Source organism: Neomonachus schauinslandi, chromosome 1 (assembly GCF_002201575.2).
Source record: "Neomonachus schauinslandi chromosome 1, ASM220157v2, whole genome shotgun sequence".
NCBI lineage: Eukaryota > Metazoa > Chordata > Mammalia > Carnivora > Phocidae > Neomonachus > Neomonachus schauinslandi.
The window spans coordinates 189272882-189298301 of NC_058403.1; the positions used below are offsets into that span (position 1 = coordinate 189272882).

A 25420-nucleotide genomic window follows, 5' to 3' on the forward strand; every position below is an offset into this window, starting at 1 on the left:
GAGTAGTTTATTTGTTAAATTTTAATTCCAGTACAGTTAACCTACAGTGTTATATTAGTTTTAGGTGTACAATATAGTGATCAACAATTCTATACATTACTCAGTGCTCATCAAGATAAGTGTATTCTTAATCCCCTTCACTATTGCACCCATCCCCCTTTGGTAACCATCAGTTTGTTCTCTATATTTAAGAGTTTGTTTTTTAGTTTTTTTACTTTATTTGTTTTATTAAATTCCACATATGAGCGAAATCATATGGTATTTGTCTTTCTCTGACTGACTTATTTTGCTCAGCATTATACTCTCTAGATTCATCCATGTCGTTGCAAATGGCAAGATTGCGTTCTTTTTATGGCTGAATAATATTCCATTGTGTGTGTATATGCATATATATATATATACACATACATATATCACTTCTTTATCCATTCGTCAGTCGATGGACACTTTGGCTGCTTCCATAATTTGGCTAGTGCAAATAATGCAGCAATAAACATAGGGATGCTTATATCCCTTTGAATTAGTGTTTTCGTATTCTTTGGGTAAATACTATTGGTATTTACCCAGTAGTAGGATTACTGGATTGTAGGGTAATTCTATTTTAATTTTTTGAGGAATATCAATTCTGTTTTCCACAGTGGCTGTACCAGTTTGCATTCCTATCAATAGTGTACGAGGGTTCCTTTTTCTCCTCATCCTCACCAACACTTGTTTCTTGTGTTTTTTATTTTCACCATTTTGACAAGTATGAGGTGATATTTCATTGTGGTTTCGATTTGCATTTCCTTGATGATGAGTGATGTTGAGCATCTTTTCATGTCTGTTGGCCATCTGTATGTCTTCTTTGTAAAAATGTCTGTTCATGTCTTCTGCGCATTTTTTAATTGGATTATTTCATTTTTGGTGTTGAGTTATATAAATTCTTCATATATTTTAAATACTAATCTTTTATCAGATAGGTCATTTGCAACTATCTTCTCCCATTCAGTGGGTTGTCTTTTAGTTTTGTTGATTGCTTCCTTTGTTGTGCAGAAGCTTTTTATTTTGATGTGGTCCCAATAGTTTATGTTTGCTTTTGTCTCCCTTGCCTCGGGAGACATATCTAGAGAAATGTTGCTGCGGCTGATGTTGGAGAAATTATTGCCTGTTCTTTCTTCTAGGATTTTTATGGGTTCAGGTCTCACATTTAGGTCCTTAATCCATTTTTGAGGGTTTTTTTTGTTGTTGTTATGGTGTAAGAGAGTGGTCCAATTTCATTCTTTTGCATGTGGCTGTCTAGTTTTCCAAACAGCATTTGTTGAAGAGACTGTCTTTTTCCCATTGCATATTCTTGCCTCCTTTGTCAAAGATTAATTGACCATGTAATAGTGTGGAGTAGTTTAAACTGAGACCTGAAAAATGAGTAGGAGTAGGGCAGCTACTCTGGTAGTAGCGGGATAATGAAATTTTAGGCCAAGAAAACATCATAAACAAAGACCCAGAAACTTGAGAGAACAGGACTTTACAGAAATTACATGTGGGCCTATATTACTGAAGCATAAGGGGCAGGAATTGGTCAAGAAGAGGCGCACAGAAGTGGGTTTCAATTGTTGAAGGACCTGAGGGCAAATAAAGGACTTCACAACATTTTCATCTTTCTCCTAAGTTAAAGTAGAGTAATGAAAATCAAGGTTTCAGAACCAGACCTTGCATTACCATTTACCAGCACTGTAAACCATAATTTTTTTAGCTTCTCTAAGTTTTTGAAAAAAGTAGATAATACCTCACAGAGTTTTGGGATGCCTTGGTGGCTCAGTCGGTTAAGCGTCTGCCTTCGGCTTCAGTCATAATCCTAGGGTCTTGGGATCTAGTGCTCAGTGGGGAACCTGCTTCTCCCTCTGCCGCTCCCCCTGCTTGTGCTTTCTCTGTCTCTCTCTAATAAATAAAATTTTTTTAAAAAGATCATGACCCAAGCCGAAGGCAGACACTTAACCAATTGAGCCACCCAGGCATCCCTAAATAAAATCTTTAAAAAACAAAGAAACAAACAAACCTCACAGAGTTTTGTTAGGATTAAGTAAGATAATGCAAGACAAAGTGCCATCCTTCCATGATGCCTAGAAATAGTTATTTTAAATCAATGTTATTTTTTTAATTCTTATTACTAGTAAGAATTCCCCCAGCCTTCCACGTACAGTAAGGAGCAAGTTGTATTATACTAATTCATAGATGGAGAAACATGTTCGTAAATGTAGAAATAAAAAGTATCTCCTTATGTTAAGTTCTACTACAGTATGTCTTAAAATTAATGTTAAACAAAAAGAATAGGGTTTTTTTTTCTGTGAGAAAAGCTGGGATTGCTGTAACCTGGAAGGGTAAAGAATCCTACCAAGCTATGCAGGGCACTAGAAATGCCAAAATGACATTGAAGGCATTCTTCACCCACTGGTATTCGGCAGGCACAGAAAAATCTTAAATTAAGAAATCTCATACATGAGATATTTTGAATTCTAAGCCATGTGGGTGTTCCTCTCTCTGATTCTGTATCCATACAATATTTTAATTAAATAAAAAATAGGTCATGTTTTGGGGTGCCTGCCTGGCTCAGTCAGTAGAGCATGCTACCCATGACCTCAGGGTTGTGAGTTCAAGCGCCATGTTGGGCATGGAGCCTACAATAAAAAAAAAAATATATATATATATATAATGTTTTGAGAAATTTGGAATGGTAGTATTTCTCAATGTTGTAGCTTTGTCTCTTTTTTAAAATTTTTACCTTTTTAATAGACTGATAACTATTAGCACTGCTATGATCCATGATCCGTGATAGTTTTCAATCTTTTTTTTTTTTAAAGATTTTATTTATTTATTTGACAGAGAGAGAGACAGCGAGAGCAGGAACGCAAGCAGGGGGAGTAGGAGAGGGAGAAGCAGGCTTCCCACCGAGCAGGGAGCCCAATGCGGGGCTTGATCCCAGGACCCTGGGACCATGACCTGAGCCGAAGGCAGACGCTTAACAACTGAGCCACCTAGGCGCCCCGATACTTTTCGATCTTAGAAAAGCAAAGACAGAATTGTAAAATCATTACCCTGGTACCATGAAAGATAAGCCATTATTAGTATTTCAGACGTGTAGGAGACAACTCGGTAAACTGACTTAATATACAACCCTCCCAAGTGATAGTGATCTAATTAGACTTTAACCAATGACACATGATATAATGAATTATGGAAAATTTGCATAACAGGTTAAACAGCGTATCTAGATTGCAAATATCGGTAGGCAAACTAATTAAAGAGGAGGCCTGGAGTAGTCAAAAATTAAAATTGAGAGTATATAATATTTTTTTATGGCACACAATGGCTTATTAAAACTAAAGTTTCATCCTCTTTTCAATAAGGAAGGCTCTCCTCATTAGAGAGATGCTAATGAGTGGAAATACCCTGTCATTTCCCAGGTGCCCAGGGTGGAGTGGCCCAGACATTCCAGAGGTACTGCTCATCTGTTTTTGGTTCTTCAGGAAATAGAAGAAAAATAATTGCCTAATGACAAATAAATACATTTATTTTTCATTTAGCATTCTTTCTGTGAATATAAATAGAGGGAATCAGAATAACTCTCAAAAGGATTATGGACAACTTATCCAGCTCCCTAAGTTTGTAGGCAAAGAACCTGAGGCTCAGAAAAGAGACTTGTATTGAATGTGTATTTACCATGTGGTAAGGCATTTTCCTGATGACATCTTTGTGTGGTATTAATCACATTTTATAAATAGGGAAAGTGAGGCTCAAAAAGATTAAATGACTGATCCTAAATGCTAAATGTGAAGTACATGCTGGGTTTTTTTCTTTTTCTTTTTAAAAATATCTTTACTGATTTTTTTGGATCGATAAAAGTAATACATATTCATTGCATATATTCAAATAAGCAAAGGAAGGAAAATAAAAGTCCTCTCTAGACTCATCACAAATCCTCAGTCTCGAGCCAACTACTGTTAACAGTTTATTAACTATATCCTTCCAGATATTTTTCTAAGCCACACAACACATGCTCCCCCGCCTTTTTTTTAGAGAGAGAGAGCAAGCAAGCATGCAAGTGGGGGTGGAGGAGCAGAGGGAGAGGGAGGATTCCAAGCAGACTCCACACCCAGCGCGGAGCCTGAGGTGGGGCTTGATCTCACTACCCTGAGATCATAAGCTGACACGACATGGAGTTAGATATTTAACTGACTGAAACACCCAGGAGCCCCTGCATGGCCTTTTAAGAGTACCATATAATAGGGGTGAGATGGAGCCCCGCATTGGGGCTGGGCATGGAGCCTGCTTAAGATTCTCTCTCCCTGTCCTTCTGCCCTTCCCCCTGTTCATGCTCTTTATTTCTCTCTAGAAGAAATAAAATCTTTAAAAAAAAAAAAGAAATGGGAACAGCAATACTAGGAGCCTTATTCCTAAAAGTGATAAATACTTTAAATCAATAGTAAAAAGTCTGTGTGGTGGGGGATGCGGGGTAAGGAAGGGAAGAAATGTTTATTTTCTCAATCTTGTGTAAGTCCCTTTTTGATTACTCAAAGTGTTCTCTTGCTTTTTATTATCAATTTAAGAATGTTCCTTGGCTGGTGCCTCGATGGTGCAGTTGGTTAAAGCGACTGACTGTTGGTTTTGGCTCAGGTCATGATCTCAGAGTGGTGAGATTGAGCCCGGCAATGGGCTCCACGCTCAGTATAGAGTCTGCTTAAGACTCTCTCTCCCTCTCCTTCTGCCCCTCCCCCCCCATGCCCCCCTCTCTCTCTAACATAAATAAATAAATCTTTAAAAAAAACGAGAGAGAGAATGTTATCTTGTTTTTTAAAAGATTTTATGTATTTATTTGACAGAGACACAGCGAGAGAGGGAACACAGGCAGGGGGAGTGGGAGAGGGAGAAGCGGGCCTCCCGCTGAGCAGGGAGCCGGATGCGGGGCTCGATCCTAGGACCCTGGGATCATGACCCGAGCCGAAGGGAGACGCTTAACAACCGAGCCACCCAGGCGCCCCGGTAACTAAGCTATTTAAAAACAAACCCACGGGCGCCCCGGTAACTAAGCTATTTAAAAACAAACCCACGGGCGCCCCGGTAACTAAGCTATTTAAAAACAAACCCACGGGCGCCTAGGTGGGTCGGTTGTTAAGCGTCTGCCTTCGGCTCGGGTCATGATCCCAGGGTCCTAGGATCGAGCCCCGCATCCGGCTCCCTGCTCAGCGGGAGGCCCGCTTCTCCCTCTCCCACTCCCCCTGCCTGTGTTCCCTCTCTCGCTGTGTCTCTCTCTGTCAAATAAATACATAAAATCTTTAAAAAATAAAAAAATAAAAAATAATAAATAGCTTAGTTACCAATTAAAATATCAGAGATGCTTTATACATGGTGTTTTTGTTCACCTAGTGATTTTTTAAAAAATATTTTAAGTATATACTTTATTCTGGGAAAACTATGACTTTTGAATCACCATTTGTAATATAATTATTTGTATTTCCTTTTAATAAGTTTCATTAGAGCTTTTGTTTCAGGCAAATGCATTGTTCCTACCACTGTCCAACACTGTCACACATAATGATCAACAGCATCTTACCAAATGGCTATAATTTGGGGAATTCATAGATTCTTCAGAGATCTTTGGTCTTAAGCAGCTCTAAGAACACTGTTGGAAATGCAGTGAAGAGATCCTTGCAGGAGGATGAATCTAGAATGCCTGCTTCTCCTCCACCGTCATTCCCACCAAGTATGCCCAAGGCTTGGTGGGGAGACCATTTGTGGAACCTGCTGGCTTTGTGCAGGGCCAATTTCATGGGTGTCTCCCCTTACACAGGGACTACACTTAGAAGGACTCTGCTGTCTTGAAATTCTTAATACTTTTTTTTTTTTAAGCAAAGGGGGCCCTCATTTTCATTTTGCATTAGGCCCTTCAAATTATGGAGCTAGTCCTGCCCCCAGTCTCCTCTCTACAAGTCTAGCATGTTGACTAGCACAACACATGAAATGCTGTAGGAGAAATTAGTGAAGACGTATCCCTAAAGGAATGAGACCTTTTTAAGTGAAGCCAGACAGGTCCATCTCCCCATTTCCTGAGATCTAACTATATAACTTGGTATCAGTGGTGAAGATGGTTACAGAAGAAAATTTGCCTTGATTTTATAACTTATCTTCTCACTCTAGGTTAGATTCTGAACTTATTCTGGAAATGATAATGAGAATAATATAGAATCAATATAGAATCTCTGCCCATTAAAATTTTGCACTTTAACTTTTTATTATAAAAATTTTCAAATGTACAGGAAAATTAAAATAAAATTACAATGAACACACATATATATCCTTCCTTGATTCAAAGTTGTTACCATTTAGCCATATTGTCTTTACCTATTTATGTGTTTTTCTGAACTTTTTGACAGTAAGTTGCAGACACCAATATACTTTACTCCTAAATAGATCAGCATGCATTTCCTAACAATACAGACATTATCCTAAATAATCACAATATATGAGGTTGGGTTTTTCTTTTAATTATCTTATCTTTAATGTAGAAAACTGAGAAAACATAAGCATAAAGAAAAACCACCCATAATTCCACTGCCCAGAGATAACCACTATAAGCACTTTGGTGCTATCGAGAAAAATGGCATCATCTTGTACCCATTGCTTTGTCCACACAGAACGAAGCACCTCTACTTTTTTTCACCCTTCACAAGAACATTTTTCATGCTTTCTGTGCTAGGCAGTATAATGGTCCTTCAAAGATATCCATGTCCTAATCCCCAGAACTCATGAATATGTTCAGTACATGGCATAGGAGACTTTGCAGGTATGATTAAGGGTACAGAACTTGAACTGGGGAGATTATTCTGGATTATCTGAGTGGATCTACTTTTAATCACATGAGTCCTTAAAAGTAGAAGAGGGAGGCAAAGAGTAGGTCAGAGAGATGTGACATGAGGACTCACCTTCTTGCTGGCTTTCAAGATGGAGGAAGGACCGGGCCATGAAGTAAAGAATGAAGCTGGAAAAAGGCAAGGAAACTGATACTCTCCTAAAGCTTCCAGAAAGGACCTCAGTTCTAACAATGCTGTGATTTTAGCCTACAGAGACCCAGTTGGAATTCTGACCTACAGAATTTTAAGATAATAAATTTGTGTTGTTTTAAGCCACTGAATCTATGGCAATTCATTATAGCAACAGTAGAAAATGAATACATATCCCCATTTGTAATTGCTTTGAAATAATAATCATTTATTCTTTAGGACATTTTTGTCTGAGTGATTTTCCTCTACCATTTGGCTTTGAAAACGGCAATGATTAATGCAATGGAAAAATAAAGGCAGAACCCTGGGTGCCTGGGTGGCTCACTCATTACGTGTCTGCCTTCGGCTCAGGCATGATCCCAGGGTCCTGGGATCGAGCCTGGCATCGGGCTCCCTGCTCCGCACGAAACCTGCTTCTCCCTCTCCCACTCTCCCTGCTTGTGTTCCCTCTCTCACTGTGTCTCTCTCTGTCAGATAAATAAATAAAATACTAAAAAAAAAAAAAAAGGCAGAACCCCTTGGTTTTGCTCTGACAGGACAACTAAATCTCCTATGGTGATTCTGATAAGGGCTAGGCTGGTCCATTTACACACTAATATAATAGGGGGAGGGATTATTCTATAGTCCTTCTAAGAAATTCATTTGGAGGGGTACCTGGCTGGCTCAGTTGGTACAGCATGGGACTCTTGATCTCAGGCTTGTGAATTGGAACCCCATGTTGGGTGTAGAGTTTACTTAAAATTTTTTACTTGGAATTATGGAAACTATTTGTTTTAAGAAAAACAGTTTACTCTTAATCTCTTTCATGGATCTTTGTACTTGTCTTCCATAGCACTTGTAACAACTTGTAATGAGGTACGAGTATAACATCTTCATTAATGTTTGCTTTCCCTCTGGGCTGTAAGCATTTTAAGAGTAATGAGTCTGTCAGATTTTGCTTTCTGTTGTTTTTTCAGCACTGAGCACAGTGCCTGGCACATAGAAAGGACAAACATATTTGTGAAATGATTGGATCTTTGGCTATGAAAGATCTGGTTCTTGAGTGGCTAATGTACAGCTAAACTGCTCTGCATAATAGTATTTAAAATAATGTTAAATTATATATAACATTAAAATAACTTTTTTTTTTTTAGAAAAAAAAAAGCTGTGTTTCAACATAAGCTTGGGAACCTCTTTGCCAATGATTATGCTTTTATGGAGATTTCTTTCCTGGATACAGATTCAAACTGCACTGTCTGTCATTCTGGAGACATCGGTGTGTTCTTGTGTATGTGTGAGTTCCTTCCAAAAGTCCTCTTAGGAGGTTAGGAACAGATTCTCAGGAAAGACAAAGAGTGGTGTCTTCACTTCCAGCTGGCAGCAGGCCCTAGAGTCCATCAGGCAGGGAGCTGACCCTGGGCTACGGTGCTCCAGTCAGATTGTATTTCACCATGCTAAACACCCAGATGGAGCAGTCTGGGGGCACTGGAGTTAAAATAACTGCTAAGTGGAGCCCCCTTGCTAGAGACATTTCTAAGAGCCACAACTAACAGAGAGGTTGCTCTGTTTTTCCAGGAACAGCCACTTCTGCAGGCGTGAAAGTGGAGCGTCATTAGTGAGAATGAACAGCAGTGTGATGAGCCTGGAAAGTACTTCCACGCTAAGCTTCGAGGAAGGAAGGGTGTACCCGGGCACCATTTTTTTTTTATATACAACCTAAGTCACAGTTCTGTTTGAGCAAGTGTTTCTGAAAGCACTTTTTTTTTCCTTCCTAGTCAGCTCTTACTGGTTAGGCAGGCAACAGAAACTAACCCTGGCCAACCTAAACGTATAGAAATTATTGGAAAGACATGGGGGAAGCTCAGAAAATGGAACTAAATGCTGAAGAAGCAAATCTCAGGAAGGATGGGAAGCAAAGCTAATCAGCAACAGAGCCAATAGGCAGCCTGTCTTTAGGAGGCCTCTTCAGCACCAACTTCAGGAGAAATCAACTCACCCTCTTCTCAGTCCTTGAGTCCCTCTTCTTGAGATCCAAATGCCACAGAGACCACTGATCCAGGTTAGGTTACATGCCCATTTCATGGCCAGAAGGGTGGGGCACTTTGAAGGACCATCCCACTAACTCTGTATCCAATGAAAGAGGGATGGTTTTCCAAAGCTGTGGTCAGGAGAAGGGGACGGATTGCTAGACAGGCAAAAGTTCCTGATGTCCACTTACCAGTTTACTCAGTGACTGTGCATTCAGGAAAATTAGTCTTGTCTTTGAGCCCCTTAGCAAAGAGGTTTAGCTGCCTGTAACCTATGTGACCTTAGACAAATCATAAACCATCTCTGAGCCATAGTTTCCTCATTTATAAAATTTATTGAACAGTTTGGACCAGATGATTCCTAATGGCTTGTAGAGTGGAAAGAGCCAGAAGAGAGGGTGTCGTCCCAGATACTGGCAATGTGACCTTGGCTGACTTATTTGCCAATTTTGGGTTTCCCTGTGTAAAATAAAGTAGACCCCTTTAGGTTCCTTCTAGCTCTTAGATGGGAGTAGCCAGGTTAGTCTTTCCCCCAATAAAATCAGTGGGATATCCTTGTTTCCAGGAAACACACACTGGAGTATTAAGGGGTAAAGGAGCAGTATGTATACAAGCTACTCTTAAATAATTCAGAAAAAAATATATATATAAATTAAAATATATATATACATATATGTAAAAAGAGGAGAATGTGACCAAACTTTTTATAAGTAATGGATTTGAAGGGCGCCTGGGTGGCTCAGTTGGTTAAGCATCTGCTTTTAGCTCAGGTCATGATCCTAGCCAGGGTCCTGGGATCGAGCCCTGGGTCTGGCTCCCTGCTCAGTGGGGAGTCAGCTTCTCCCTCTCCCTGTGCCTCTCCACTGTTCATGCTCTCTCACATGCTCGCTCTCTCTCTCTCTCAAATAAATAAATAAAATCTTTTTAAAAAAGTAATGACTTTGAATAAAGTGGGAGTTCTTTGTGCTATTCTTAAAACTTTTCTCTAACTGTAATTATTTCAAAATGAAGTTAAAAAAAAAAAGCCAATGGGGAGGGCAAAAGGAACTCTGCTCCTCCACTTGCAAGTCCAAAGGCCTTTTGATGAATTATTTGTGTGACAAATGAATATTTGTGTGTCCATATTGCTGGATCCAAACTCTCTAGGAAAGTTGTTAGTGCCAAGACATGGATTCTACAGGGAGTCCCCACTGTTAGTGGGACAAAGCTCCACTGTGGACCTGGAAGACACTGGGTAAGGCCTATCTATTTACTCCACCTGAGGAGTCTAAGTGGGTGGAGATTTCCTGTTGGCTTTTATGCTTTTCTGTTGTTGTAACAATTGTTGGGGGGAACATATTTCAGACACAGCATATCTTTAATGCTTTGTTCCTTTAAGACTCATTTATAACCCAACAAATGTCTCTACCAAGTACTTACCAATTTGATTTGAAGCCAAATATTACTACCTTCACACAGTCATTGCTTTCTTTTATTTATTTATTTATTTTTTAATTTAAGTAATCTCCATGCCCAACGTGGGGCTTGAACTCATGACCGTGAGATTAAGAGTCCCATGCTCTACCGACTGAGCCAGCCAGGCGCCCCCCACACAGTCATTTCTTATTCCAAAATGATTTCAGTATCTAAAGGGGTATTCATTGCAGGATTATATCAGCAAAATGTTGGGAACAACCTAGTGGTCCATTAAATAGAGTACTGGTTAAATATGTTCATGCAATGAAAAATTGTGTTGATGGTAAAAAAGAACAAAGCAGCTCCCTAAAGTGACTATGGAACAATCTTCAGGTTAAAAATAAATGAAGCAATTCTATATGAGTGAATATGGAACAATCCCCAAGGTATTATTTTAAAAGCAACATGTAAAATCATGTGTGAGTATAATACTATTGTATTAAAAATCTGCTTGAATGAGTAAGCGATGAGTGGACAATGTTTTTGCCTGCTCAGCATATTCCTGTATATACATATGCAGAGCATTTTCTGGGAAGATACACAGGAAATTAATAACAATGGTAACCTCTGAAGAGAAGAGCAATGGGTGAAGGTATGGAACTGGGGAATAAGAATGGGAGAGAGACTTGCTTTTCACTTAACATCTTTTGAGTTTTGTACCAAATTTAATGTAGGAGTCATTGTCCCTTTAAGAGTAAATCCTTAGGGGGGCGCCTGGGTGGCTCAGATGGTTAAGCGTCTGCCTTCGGCTCAGGTCATGATCCCAGGGTCCTGGGATCGTGTCCCGCATCGGGCTTCCCGCTCCTTGGGAGCCTGCTTCTCCCTCTGTTTCTCTCTGTCTCTCATGAATAAATAAATAAAATCTTAAAAAAAAAAAGAGTAAATCCTTAGGGCCCATTCTTATCATATAGGCTTAAGTGAAGATAAATAGCCAAGGAATTTGTGCTATTAGGGTGTGAGTATTCTGAATACTGAGTTCATGGCTTCTCATCTTTTTGCTCCCACAAAAGCTAGCCTTATCTTTGCATGTAGTAGTCACTTAATAATCTTTTTTATTTTTTTAAGTTTATTTATTTTTTTAGTAATCTCTACACCCAATGTGGGGCTTGAACTCATAACCCCGAGATCAAGAGCCACATGCTCCCCCAACTGAGCCAGCCAGGCATCCCAGTAATCTTTTCATTGAAATGAGTTTAATTGGATTGATTTGTAGGCTTTTAGGGGCACTTCTGTATACATTCTTACTTGCTGGTTTAAATCTAGGTTTATTAGCCCTTCGTGTGTTTTCCTCTTTTCTATCCTAAAGGAAAAAAGATAAAATATTCATTTTGTATTCTTAAGAATTTAAAGATTAGCCAGCCGGTGGATGTAAATTTCTGCCTCCTTTCTGGAGGGCATTTTGGTATCATAAACCAGCATGTAAAACATGTTCAGGTTGTAACCCCAGTAATCCCATCCTTAGCATTTTATCCTAAGGAAACAATTACACAGTTCAGAAAAAGATGTATGCACAAGGATGTTCATAGCCGTGCTGCTGCTGGTACTGAAAATCTGGAAACAATCTCAAATGTTCATGGGCAGATAAGTGGTTAATTAAAGAATGGTATGTCCATCTAGGCTGCCCATTAAAAATGATGATTCCACTGTATATTTCTTTTTTTTTTTTAAGATTTTATTTATTTATTTGACAGAGAGAGAGAGAGTGAGCACAAGCAGGGGGACCGGCAGGCAGAGGGAGAGGGAGAAGCACGCTCTCCGTGGAGCAGGGAGCCCGATGTGGGGCTTGATCCCAGGACCCTGAGATCATGACCTGAGCCGAAGGCAGACGCTTAACCAACTGAACCACCCAGGCGCCCCTCCACTGTATATTTTTTGATGAGGAAAGATATCTATAGCATATTGTTAAGTGATAGACTGTACATGTGTATGATCCCATTTTTATCAAATTTCATACATAGACCATTTCACTATATTTATATATAAATGGATACCTGGGAGAAATTCTATCAAAATACTAAAAATGTTTATTCCTCTATGATGAGTGATTTTTAATTTTCTCTCTGTATTTTTTCATATTACTTACATTTTCTTCTGGAGCCCACGTTGTATCACTTTTACCAAAAACTGAAACTACTAAAGAATAAAAAGCGCTCAAGTGATTTCCCTAGTTTTACTCTTTGATTCAATAAATATTTGTTGAGTACACCAGAGTATCCTAGACTTATCTTTCCTCTTTTACAGTCTGCAGAATTTTCTATATGCCCATGTGAGAAGATATTGAAGTTAAGTAGTTACTAAATGTAGCTTTGGGTGCCTGGGTGGCTCAGTTGGTTAAGCGACTGCCTTCAGCTCAGGTCATGATCCTGGAGTCCCGGGATCAAGTCCCGCATCGGGCTCCCTGCTCAGCAGGGGGTCTGCTTCTCCCTCTGACCCTCTTCCCTCTCGTGCTCTCTGTCTCTCATTCTCTCTCTCTCAAATAAATAAAACCTTAAAAAAAAATAATAAACGTAGCTTTAAGTTTTAAAAACTTGAGCATCAGGAAAAATCAGAATAATAGTTGTCTCTTGGAGAGGTTGGGATGGAGATTGATCGGGAAGGGGTATGAAGGAACATGTTAGGGTGATGGTATGTTCTGGAGGTTTGGGTTACAGAGATAATATGCGTTTGTCAAAACTCAACAAATTCACTCAAGATTTGTGCATTCCTACTAACACTGAGGGAAAAAAAGATTTGTGCATTCCCCTGTATGTTAATTTTATAACAAAAAAATAAATAAATTGGATTTCAGTTAGTGATATTGATGTCTGGAATTTACTTTGAAACGCACCAAAAACAAGATAGATTAATAGATGGCTTGAAGAATGGATAGATGGATAGATACCTAATAACACAACTATAATACAACACTAGTTGTAGAATCTAGGTGGGGTGTATACATGTGTTCATAATAAAATTCTTATAATTTTGCTGTTTGAAAATTTTTCATAATAAAATGTTGAGAAAAATATAAGCACCAATCATCTATTAATATACGGAATAGGTATATATTTTATCCTTGTAAAGTGAATTCAGCAAATTGAGTTCTGGAAGTTGCCCCCAAGAAAAACTCAACCTTTTTGGATAGATAAGCTATATAAATACATATATGTACATATGACATAATTAGCGACAGGGCTATCTTCATGAGTGCATTCATTGTACAGTCACCCAGGGCCCCACGCTTAGTTTAATGCTGTGCTATTGCTGTATTGAAATTCTTAACAATTTTTTAACATGGGGCCTTGCGTTTTCATTTGCCCTGGGCCCTGCAAATTATGTAGCCAGTCTTGACTAATGAAGAATAATAATATCACTAACACATATTATCTTCTCCCTATGTCAAGCATTCTGTCAATCACTTTACATACATTATCTCATTGAATCTTCAAAAAAGGACTAAAGACGTAGGTACTATTAATATCCCCATTTTACAGATGAACATACGCAGGCTCAAAGAAATTAATTATTTGCTCAAGTTCACAGATTTATTGTACCCTCACTATACATAGCAGTGCAGAACACATGGTAGATATTCAATAAGTATTTATTGGATAAATAATAATAATAATGGTTTCCATTTATTGAGCCTAGAATGCTCTTACTGAAACCTGAGATGATCTTCCCCAATCCACACTCCCACCTTTGGCATTACTACTTCAAGGCCACATTCCCTGACACCCTAATTTAGGTCAGGTCTCTTTTTATTATACCCTAGGCTTCTTCTTTACAGCATTCATCACACATGTAATTAGGTAGTTCTTTTTTTAATGCCTGTCTTCCCTTCCGGACTGGAAGCTAAGTGAAGACAGTGGCTCGCTTTCACCACTCTATTCCCAGCACCCAGTGCTGTACCTGGAGCACAGCCTGGCTGCCTGCCAAGGTTTGATTACACATTTTCTTTTTTTTTATTGATTATATATATATTCTCATTTAATCTTCAACCCTGGAAGGTATAATTGTTACCATCGTTTTATAGGTGAAGAAACCAAGGCTCAGAGAAGTTAAGTATGAGCTACCCCATCACCGTGATGTGGTCCTACATTTGCCCTACTCCAAAATCTCTCATCATTTCACTGAAACCCACTGTTTTCACATGACAATCTGCTTGACATTATTTTCTGTCTCTAGGCACCACTTATTCCTCTAGTATCTCTTTCAGCTCCTATTTCTGTTGTCTGACCTCCGGGCTCTCTAATGAAGAGGAGGCATGCTTTCCAAGAAGTAATTACAGCAGGTGACATAACCAGGCTGGCTGTAGCCAGGGTTTTATTTTTTAACCTTGATGAGTAAAGCAGCTGGAAACACTACCCTCTAAGAGCAAAAGATCCAGTTTCCCTTTGGTACTAACTCTTCTTTAGTTCTGGGAAACACCTTGAAATGATCTCTTGGGCTATGTAAATGTAAAGCACTCACCCATGTCTAGTTCTTGGGAAAGGCCCAGAATAATTAAGGTAAAGCAAATGTAGATGCTTTGAGCTGTTAATAAGACATCTCTTAGCAGTTCTCTGCCACTACAGATTATTATTCCTGTAAGTGTGAATTTAGACTGTCCAATGCTTGTGCATCACTGAGTATCTTTGCAGAGTTGAGAGAACTATTCTTTGGGCAATTGTTTGTGAGGGTCATGGAAGTGGGATGAGGTGGGAGAGGGCGCAGGTTTATTTCCTTTAGCCAGTGCTGGAGGAGAGACTATGAACAAAAAACAAAGAGTGCTCGGCCCAGCATGGCACGGTGTGGATTTTGCATTCCACCTGTTGTGTTATTTAAAGACTGAAAATCCAGGACCTTAAGAATTGGACTGGTGACAAATTATGTTGTCCTTTGTCTTTTGTAGAACATAGAGCAAAAGAACATCATCTGGCAGTGATAGAGTTTCTAGAGGACCTAGGTTTGTGCTATTTGAGGGTAAGTTTAGACAGTAGACTTCTCAGAGTTACCCCTGCTCATAGCAGTGTAAGTTACTCTATTACATTTCTTTTCAAGTATTTCCCAAGCCTTCTAAAAGGACTTGTTAACGTCACAGCCAGCTCTTAGTTGTGCCCTTAAGTTTGTTCCACTTTCTCTGAGGAATATCAAGCGTTTCCCAAAGTTAGTGGTAGAAGCAATGGTGACAGTCATCTGTACAAGACAGTGGTGCCCAGCGGGGCTGCATCCTCATAGGGATGAGACACAGCAGGGCTATAGAGGTCCAGAAACTTGGGGCATAAGAACAGAAAGGATTGATCCTGGGAACACAAGAGCTACATCAGAAATGCAGAGGAGGAACAGGTTTCTATGCAGGCTTTTGCCATCATAATTTGAACACTGAAAGTATGTATGATATTTTGTCATCGCTGGCTAGTGAGATAGGATCTATATTTGTTACTCTGTATGCCTTAGCCCGCTTCCAAGATGGCTCCCAATGATCCTCATTTTGTTGTATTCATGTCCTTTGCTAGTCTTTTCCTGCAGTGAATCAGAGCTAGTCTATGTGAACAACAGACTATGGCAGAGGTCATAGTCAGTGACTTCCAAGAGTAGGTTGTAAAGGACTTGTAACTTCTGCTTTGGTCTCTTGGATTGCCTGCTTTGGGGAAGGCCAGCAGTCATAGGAAAACTCTCTCTTTTTTTTAATTTTTTAACTTTAAGTGCCTTTTATTCAGTCATATGAAGACTCTTAAGCAGTTCTGTGGATAGGCCCACAAGAGGAGAAACTGAGACCTCCACCAACATCCAGCATCAACTTGCCAGCCATGTGAGTAAGCCATTGGAAGTGGATCGCCCAGCTCCATTCAAGCCCTCAGGTGACTGCAGCCCCAGCTAACATCTACTGAACCGCATGAGAAACCCCTAGCCAGAGCTTTCCAGCCAAGTGGCTCCCACATTCCTGACCTGTAAAAACTATGAGAGATAATAAATGTTTATTATTGTTTTAAGCCACTAAGTTTTGGAATAATTTGTTATGCAGCAATAAATAAAACACTATACTATACATTTCATAAATGTCTATATGAAACTCTGCCTAAATGAATCAGAAAAGTCTTCAGAAAAAGGGACATGAGTTGAGTCTTCAAGCATGAGTAGGAGCTTGCAGGTGGATGTAAGGTAAAGGGGAGTCATTTAAGGCCGAAGGAACAGCCTGGCCACAAGGCCAGATGTAAGAGGGCATGACTTGTTTGAAAAACAGTAATCAGTTCAGCATGACTGGGGTGCAGTATGTTTAAAGAATGAGATAGAGATTAGAAGAGTAGATAGGAACCAGTTCACAAAGAACCTTATATGCTAGGCCCAGGTGTCTGTCTTTTTATCCTGAAGGCAATGAAGAGCCATTGAAGAATTTTTTAGCAGGTAACTGACATGATCACTTTTAAATTTACAATTCTAAATTGTACATTCTAGAGTGATGGTCAAATGGAAGGTGGATTGGAGGCAGAAAGGCCACTTAAAAAGCTACTGCAAGTCCAGGCACTAAGTGATTAGTGCTTCAACTAAGGCCTTAGCATTGTGAACAGAGACGGGGGAATTGATTAGAGGGCTTGTAGGAGGTATAATTTTTAGAATGTGAGGGATGAAGGAAGATGTGGAATCTAGGAGGAGGAGCAAGTTTTGAGTCGGTGAGTTTGAGTGGTCTGTGGTCCAGGTAAGTATGTACAGTGGGCCACTGGGAACACTGATCTGGCATGGAACCCAAAAGAAGGCAAGGTCAGGCTGAAGATGGACACTTAAGTTTTGAAGGCTTTTTCATGCCAGCATCCCTTAATAAAAATATGAATAAGCCCATGGGTGGAATAAAATCTCAATAAAATTCAGAGTTTTAAGTTTAGTTTTCACTGATAGCAAAGCTATTTAGAAACAAGATCTACAGTAAGAACCTGGGATAGGATTGAAGGAAGAGAGTTAGAACCAGGTACAGGTAGTAAGAGTTAACTCAAAGACCATTATTTTTGAGTAAACTCTTCACCCAATGTGGGACTCAAACTCACAACCCCAAGATCAAGAGTTGCATGCTCTACTGGCTGAGCCAGGTGGGAGCCCCTTGAAGACCATTTTTTTGAATATCTTCCAGTTTTGCTGGGAATTCAACCATCAGCAGACCCAGGTGACCGATTAGGTATAGAGATTGAAGGATAGGGCAAAGTCTAAAAAATTACGATTTGCCCTTCCAAATAAATTTCCTTTTTATTTAGATCTACTTGTTTCATCATTTCTAATATCTTTTGGTCTATGCCTCATCTGTATCACTGTTGTAAATGTGTTTTCAAATTTAATTATGTTTCTGTTTACTTTGCTTATTTACCAGTAAGTTCGTATCAGTTTCATGATTTTCTACTTCCTTTTTCCTCTTCCTGTTTTTTGTGAACAAAAGAAAATAAAATGTCTCTCTTTATTAAATATATAACAGGTGTGGCTTGATTTCCTTTATTCAGTATTTTTCACGCATGGTACAGGTCTTGATTTCATTGTCAATAGCCTTTTAATTCTCTGAAATTGTTTTTCAACTAATATAGTGATTTTCATCTTTAACACCTAATTATGGTCTTTTTTTTTTTTTTAATTTATTTGAGACAGAGAGAACGAGAGAGAGAGCACATGAGAGGGGGGAGGGTCAGAGGGAGAAGCAGGCTCCCGGCTGAGCAGGGAGCCCGATGCAGGACCCGATCCAGGGACTCCAGGATCATGACCTGAGCCGAAGGCAGTCGCCCAACCAACCGAGCCACCCAGGCGCCCCGGTCTTTTTTTTTTTTTAAGATTTTATTTATTTATTTGACAGAGAGAGTTAGTGAGAGCAGGAACACAAGCAGGGGGAGTGGGAGAGGGAGACTCAGGCTTCCCGCCGAGCGGGGAGCCCGATGTGGGGCTCGATGTGGGGTTCGATGTGGGGCTCGATCCCAGGACCCTGGGATCATGACCTGAGCCGAAGGCAGACACTTAACGGCTGAGCCACCCAGGCGCCCCCTAATTATGGTCTTGAACCAAACACTCTAAGAGTTGGATTTCAACCAGTTCACCTGATTTGACCTCATCGATCTACTTATCCAAGAACCATGTATTTAGAAATATCATGTAGATAAATGCAGTGTCCATATCCTTAGCATTTTAAGGATTATAGAAAAATAACTTACAGGTCAAATAGTCTTGTAATCAGGTTGGGAAGAAGAACTATTGTGAAAAATGTGATAAAATCCCAGACCTTGAACAGTACTTTTTTCTTTGGTTGTTTCAAAAATATTTCTGCCTCGGTAAAAAAATTAGTATCAGTGGAATTCATGTCATCTTATTGGTGGAAATAACTGTGGTTTTAAAAAAATAACCACTTAATTTTTGCTAGCAAGGAAGCCCAGGGAAAGTAATGCTAAAAATGAGTAAATGGAGCTGAGTGTTTTTACCAAAGTGCTTAGCAGTTAGCATGAAGAGACACCGCTTAATGTACCTAGCTTTTCTTTTCTTTTTTTTTTTTTAAGATTTTATTTATTTATTTGACAGAGAGAGACACAGCGAGAGAGGGAACACAAGCAGGGGGAGTGGGAGAGGGAGAAGCAGGCTTCCCGCAGAGCAGGGAGCCGGATGCGGGGCTCGATCCCAGGACCCTGGGATCATGACCTGAGCCGAAGGCAGATGCTTAACGACTGAGCCACCCAGGCACCCCTGTACCTAACTTTTCAACATTTAATTGATAAAAATGGAGGCTTAATAAAAATTTTTCAAGGAACAAAATGTCTAATTAATATTTTAAATTTAGCTTTAGATAAAACTGTTTTACAGCATAATTAAAGGTAAAATTGCAGAATCTTAATAGATTTTTCCTAAAATGAAAATGTTTTTACTGATTACATAACTGAGACATGCTCATTTAAAAAAAATTCAGTTAATCCAGAAAAGCAGGAAATAAGTTAAATTACAAAAACCTCACAAGCCACAGATAAGCATTATTAACATTTTGTGAACTTGCTTCCAACCGTCTCTTCATGTATTTGTGTATGCTTATGTGTACACATGGTTTGACTTGCATAGAATCATACTCTACATTCTGTTCTGTAAACTGATCCTTTCATTCTGTAACACATTGTGGACACCTTTCCACATCTATAAATATAGATCTGTTCCAGCTCTCTAAACAGATACATAGTATTATACTCTATATAAATACCATAATTTAATCAACTATTCGCACATTGTTGAACATTTAGTTTGTTCCCAAGGTTTTCCTTTAGTTAGCAATGCCATAATGAACATCCCTATTATACTTCATTATTTCCTTTCTTCCTTCCTTCCTTCAAATAAAACATGGCTCAGAGTCCCCACTCATCAAGGTAGGCAAGATTTATTTCTGGTATTCTTTTCCGCATTGCAGTGAACTGTACAAGACCTCTGGGGTTTGATGATCCTGGGACACTGAATTGGGGATATGCTATTAATTCTCTTCCATCTGGCCAGAGACAGCCCTCCCCAGAGGTCTTTTCCACTCCAGGTGGCAAAGCAGTGCAGCATTTAGGGTCTTAGTGCTTTGTAACCTGTTTCTAGGACATCCTGCAGTACTGTCCCAGCCTGAGTACTGTCCTTTGCTGGGCGTTCTGGGAAAGGGAAACACTTGGAAATCATAAAATCCCACAACCTCTTCCTATACTCAGTGCTTCTTTACATAAGAAGTCTATTTTCTTGAAGAGATGGGAAAACGGAGAACTTCCACTCAATCTTTTCAGATAAACCTGTAACAGACAACTAGACAGTTGATGTTGGAGGAGTTACTGAACCTCCTTAAACCTCAAACTCTTTATCTATAAGATAGCAACAAATAGCAACTCCATCCCACCAATTGTAGAGGCCAAAACACCTAGCTGTCTTTAGCCCCTCTCATTCTCTCACTGCCTCCTATATTCTGCCTCCTGAACCTTCTAAATAGATTCAGAATCTGACCACTCCTCCCCACCTCCCCTGCTTCTACCTGAGCCACACCTCTGTCATGTCTCACCTAGATCTTTGTGGTAGGCTCCTAACAGATCTCCCTGATTCTGCTCTTGTTCCCCTGTGATCAATTTTCAAGGCAATAGCCCCTAACTCCTTGAAAAAGGACAATGGTTTTAGATCTAACTTAGAGGAAAAGGCAAAATTCTTAGACTAACCTACAAAGCCCTCTTATAGGATTTAGCCCCACCTCTCCTCAACTCCAACCATCTTCTTCTTCAGTCACTCTCTCCTTGGCAAATCATGTCAAGCAAACCTTTTGCATTTGCTTTTTTCTCTGTTTCCAGTTATCCTCAAGGGTAGCAGTTGTCTTTATTCAGGCATTTGCTCAAACCATTCCCTTTACCAGTATCCCCATGCCCTACTTCATTTTTTTTTTTTTACATAGCACTTACCACTGACATACTGTATGTTTATTATTTGTCTCTTAAACTGCAATGTAAACCTGTTGAAGGAAGGAATTTGTCTATCTAGTTTTTAAAGTGCCTAGAGTAGTGTCTGGCACACCTTAGGGGCTCAATAAATATTTGCTAAATAAATGAATGGACAATCATAATAATCATTACCTTTCAGAGTCACAGTAGGAATTCATTCTGATAATGCAGTACCTACCAAACAGTAAAGACTAAGTAAATAGATTGTTGATACATCATCATCATCATCATTATGTTTAAACTTGGCTTTGAAGAACAGATTAGAAAAAAGGCATTCCAGGAAAGAACTGACTAGATAAGAGGCCTGTAAATAGGAAATACTCCAGCGGTAGGTGTAACCTGCACTAAAAGTGCGTGAGAAAACTGGATATTGGTGAGAGATAGGACTGGAAATGCAGGGTTGGGGCAGAATGCAGAGGAAATTGAACTCAAAGCTCAGAAGCCTAGGTTTGTCCCTAACAGTGGGAAACCATCCAAGATTTTCAGCAAAGAATGATATAAGATATTGGTTTATGAAACCTGTGGTGATAATCAGTTATCCTGTGTTGCAAAGCTGCATTTTCTAGCTTGTGTGAGGTGGGTTTACTAATCAGAGAGAACAATGAGTTTCTTTAAGAAATTTGGCTGAAGTTTTGGGAGGTATAGGCCAATAAGACCTGGCCTGCGACCCTATCTAAGAACACCCTCTTTTCATGCACACATAAAATATGCTCCATGTGGGGAAAAAAGCCTTGGTGATTCACTCTTAGCCAGTCTGAGTTGCCAGCTACCTCCTCTTTCGTGATTCTGATTTGCTTAACCTTTGGATTAAGTTTTCTTCAGACCTTGGCTGTGTTTCATGTCTTACTTTTCCACTTCACATGCAATTTCTGACCATGTCTCTCTCCATTACATAACCTCACTTTCAGTTAAAATCTTGCCAAAGGGCCATCCTGGGACCATCAGTACTGGCATCACCTGGGAGCTTGTTAGAAGTACAGAATCCTCAGGACCCACCCAGCCCCACTGAATTAGAATCCACATTTTAACAAGATCCCTGGTGATCTGTGTGCACATTAGAGTTTAAGAGGCACTACCCTTAAGCATTCCTTAACCAATGCCTGCACCAGCATCTCTCAGAAGTCCCTCATCACCTTAAATAAACATACAGGGTGTCTGTTTTCTAAACAATCTTTCTGGATGAGTTTCCCTAACCACTCTCTCCAACTAGAGAGCTTCCCACACTTGACTTTCTGTATAGAAAATCTGAAGCATTGACTGCTTGAATGTGCAGTGTTTCTCAAGGTACAATTCTCAAATCACCTACATTTCAATAACCTGGAGGGTTTGTTAAAAATGCAGATTCCTGCCCCCCATCTTAATTCTGTTAAATCTGACTCTTTAGGGGATGTGTAAATCACTTTTTCTACTAACATCTGATATATAATAACCATCAAAGAACAATCAGAGAACACTCAGTGGCAGGAATGAATGCAGTTTCTGACTTTACTAGCTCGCCTTCTCCATACTGACTTCTCTTTCTAGCTGTGATCCCACTCTCTCGTCCAATCCTGCAGTGGGTTATTTGAAATGCAGTAACGACCTTATTGTTCATGCTATTCTGTAAGAGGTCTCACACAAATGCTATTCTGGTACCTCTTTTTTTAAAGTACACAAATAGCATTCCAGAATTTCATTTTTTATTGGTTATCAGTCACTAATAGACAAATGAAATGTAGATGTTCCTATCAAATAATATTTATTTCTCTGCTCCTTAGTATTTTCTTATGTAATAAAAGAGAATGGTTTTCTTGTGTCTGATGCTTTAAGTCACTGTGTTCCTCTTCACCAATATCTTATATCAGGCCAGCTAGTTTCATAGTCAATCCTGTTGGAAGAGTGCCTGGGAAAAGCAAGGGAGGAATGGCAGGTATATTACTCACCAGTTAGTGATATTATATACCTGAACACTATACCATTCTCCAGGGCCTGGGAACTAAGGGGCAGAGACAAGTGCTGAAATAGGTACCTGGTGCTTGCAGTTTGCTGGTCTACCTCCTTATCCCTACAGACCATATCAAGGCTCCTACCAGTGACATGAAGGTCAAATAGAGTGGGTGAAAGAATGGTAGCACTATGGTTGCATAACTATTATGAAATTAAATTACACAGTTAGAATCTTCATTAATAGATATTAAATGTTAAATTAATAAAAATGACACCTCTTGCAAATTAAATTTAAATGAAGTCTGAATCTTAATGAAGAGGGACCTGGAATGAGAAAGAGAGAATAATTTGTATTCCAAACTTTTGTATCCACCCCCAACAGTGTTTTTTTAGATTAAAAAATCATTCTTTCAAAAAATTAGAAAATCAAAAACAAAAGTCTCTTTTCTCTCTCAAAAGGGTTCAAGACTTCAACGGTATTCTATAATGAGTCTATCTGTATGTAACCTTTTCTGAACCCTCAGCAAGATCAATTTCATCCTTTTAGAGCCCCTATAGTGGTTCCTTTTCTTGTTTTCTTCTTTTTTTTTTTTCAGAGGAAAAAACGTTTCACACAACACAGTTTCAAAAAAGTAAAAGGAACACACTAAATGCACAAACTGGTGGCAAGTTAGGTCCATAGCCTATTGTGATAGGTCCTTCCAGCATAAATCAGGTTTCTTCTCCATCTGTTATCTCAAGGTCATTTACAGATGTGGTGATTTTTGAACAAGAGTCTCTCATAGGAGGGTGGGCAGGTTTCAATCATTGGTTTCTGGATCTGTTTGTGCCATGTAGGCATCCAACTCGTCATCCAGGTGTCCTTTTGTTTTCGACATGTATGCATCCAACTGGTTGTCCAGCTGACCCTTGGTCAGTACAGGGAGAGTGAGGGCACCTCTCCCTCATCCAGGGCCTCAGCCTCGACCTCCAAAGCCCCCTCTTCCCCAACCTATCATACCCCGACCTCTACCACTGATTCCGCCACAACCCATAGCTCCACTCCCTAGGCCCCCTCTCCCAGGACCTCCACAACCTCGAATACCACCTCTTCTTAAGCCCATTCGGGGAGCTACAGCTTTTCCCCCTTGGAGCAGGTTTTGTCCTCAGAGCAACATCTCGCCCCTAAGCAGGGTTCTGGTGGCACGTCCCCCACATACTCCTCCTCGGGGTAAACCTCTCTGGATTATGGGCAGGCCTCGTCCTCCCATTGCTCCCCTGGCCAGGGTCCCTATGGGTCCGCCTAACCATGCCTGGATGTTACTCTTACCCAGGTGCTGCTTTAAGCTCTGCTTAAGTTTTAATGCTGCCTGGACAGAGGGTCTATTCTCTATCTACTGGGCCAGTCTTCTGTTTCTGGCACTGGCTAGCTGCTGTTGTTGCTGCATCGAAGCCCGAATATTCACTGGCATCGGCTGTTTGTTCTTCAGCATATTAGTAAAGCGTTCATTTAGAGACATCTTGGTGGTGCTTTTTAGCTCAACTTTCAGCACTGACTGTGCAGCTATCTTCAAATCCTGAGAATCGAAGGAAACGGACACCATTGCACTTCCCGGGGCTGCCACCACGGTTGTGGCACGTGGGCCGGGCCGGGAGAACCTGAGTTGACTTGGTGGGTGGTTGGTTAGAGGTGTAAGCGGTAGGTTGCTAGGTTAATTAGCTCGTTGTTGCCAGCCGGCTGTCTGGTCGGCCCGTCCACCTGCTTGCCCGGCCTGCCCTTTCCTGCCTTGCATCGGTCCTTTTCTTGTTTTCTAATTCTCTTATTCTTTTTTTTAAGATTTATTTATTTATTAGAGAGTGAGAGAAAGAGTTTAAGAGAGTGGGAGTGCATGCATATGTTGGGGGAAGGGCAGAGGGAGAGGATCTTCAAGCAGAATCCCTGCAGAGCAGGGCTCGATCTCACAACCCATGAGATCCGTTACCTGAGCAGAAACTGAGAGTTGTTTGCCCAACCAACTGAGCCACCCAGGTGCCCCTCTCTTATTCTTCCTTGACTTGTGGTCACATCTGGGTGTCTTCTTCTGAGTTGTACTTCCTTGGCTGGTTGTAAATCCCCTCAGGCAGAAACTGTGTATTCTCCTCTTTGTACATATCAACAAGTATTTATTGTTCTCTATGCTCAGCAAAGTAAGGCACACAAAAGCATAAATTACAAACAAAGAGGTTAGCCTGGAAGAAAAATATTACTTATGTAAAACTGTAGCAATTACTCTAAAAGAGTATATAAGCATATGACTACTAGACATGTGAGTTTTGATCCCATACAGTTCTGTCCAGGGAGGTGCAAGACCACTGAAAAAGAGTATGGATGCTTCAACACTATTCACTTTAGCCTTAGGATCTACAGTAAAAATTCCAGTGGTCTAGAAAGAGCAGATGGCCTCAGTAGAGCTGCTTATATTCAAATGGAAAATGAGGGCAGTGAGTATCTCCAAGCTATCATGATGAGCCAAGGCCAAAGCTCTTGGTTCAATTTTCCTGAATTCCATAATTTCCAAGATTTATATATGTTCATGTGGGGAGGGGCACCTGAAGATTGGTCATTAAT

General features: G+C 40.0%; 1 non-coding gene and 1 pseudogene across 1 annotated transcript; both read right to left on the reverse strand.

Moving 5' to 3' along the window:
• Window positions 1-10546: 10546 nt before the first annotated feature.
• TRNAK-CUU lies at window positions 10547-10619 on the reverse strand. Its single transcript has one exon. It is a non-coding gene; the product is annotated as a tRNA-Lys (tRNA).
• A 13014-nt stretch (window positions 10620-23633) lies between these two features.
• LOC110585074 lies at window positions 23634-24416 on the reverse strand (annotated as a pseudogene).
• Between the last annotated feature and the right edge of the window lie 1004 nt (window positions 24417-25420).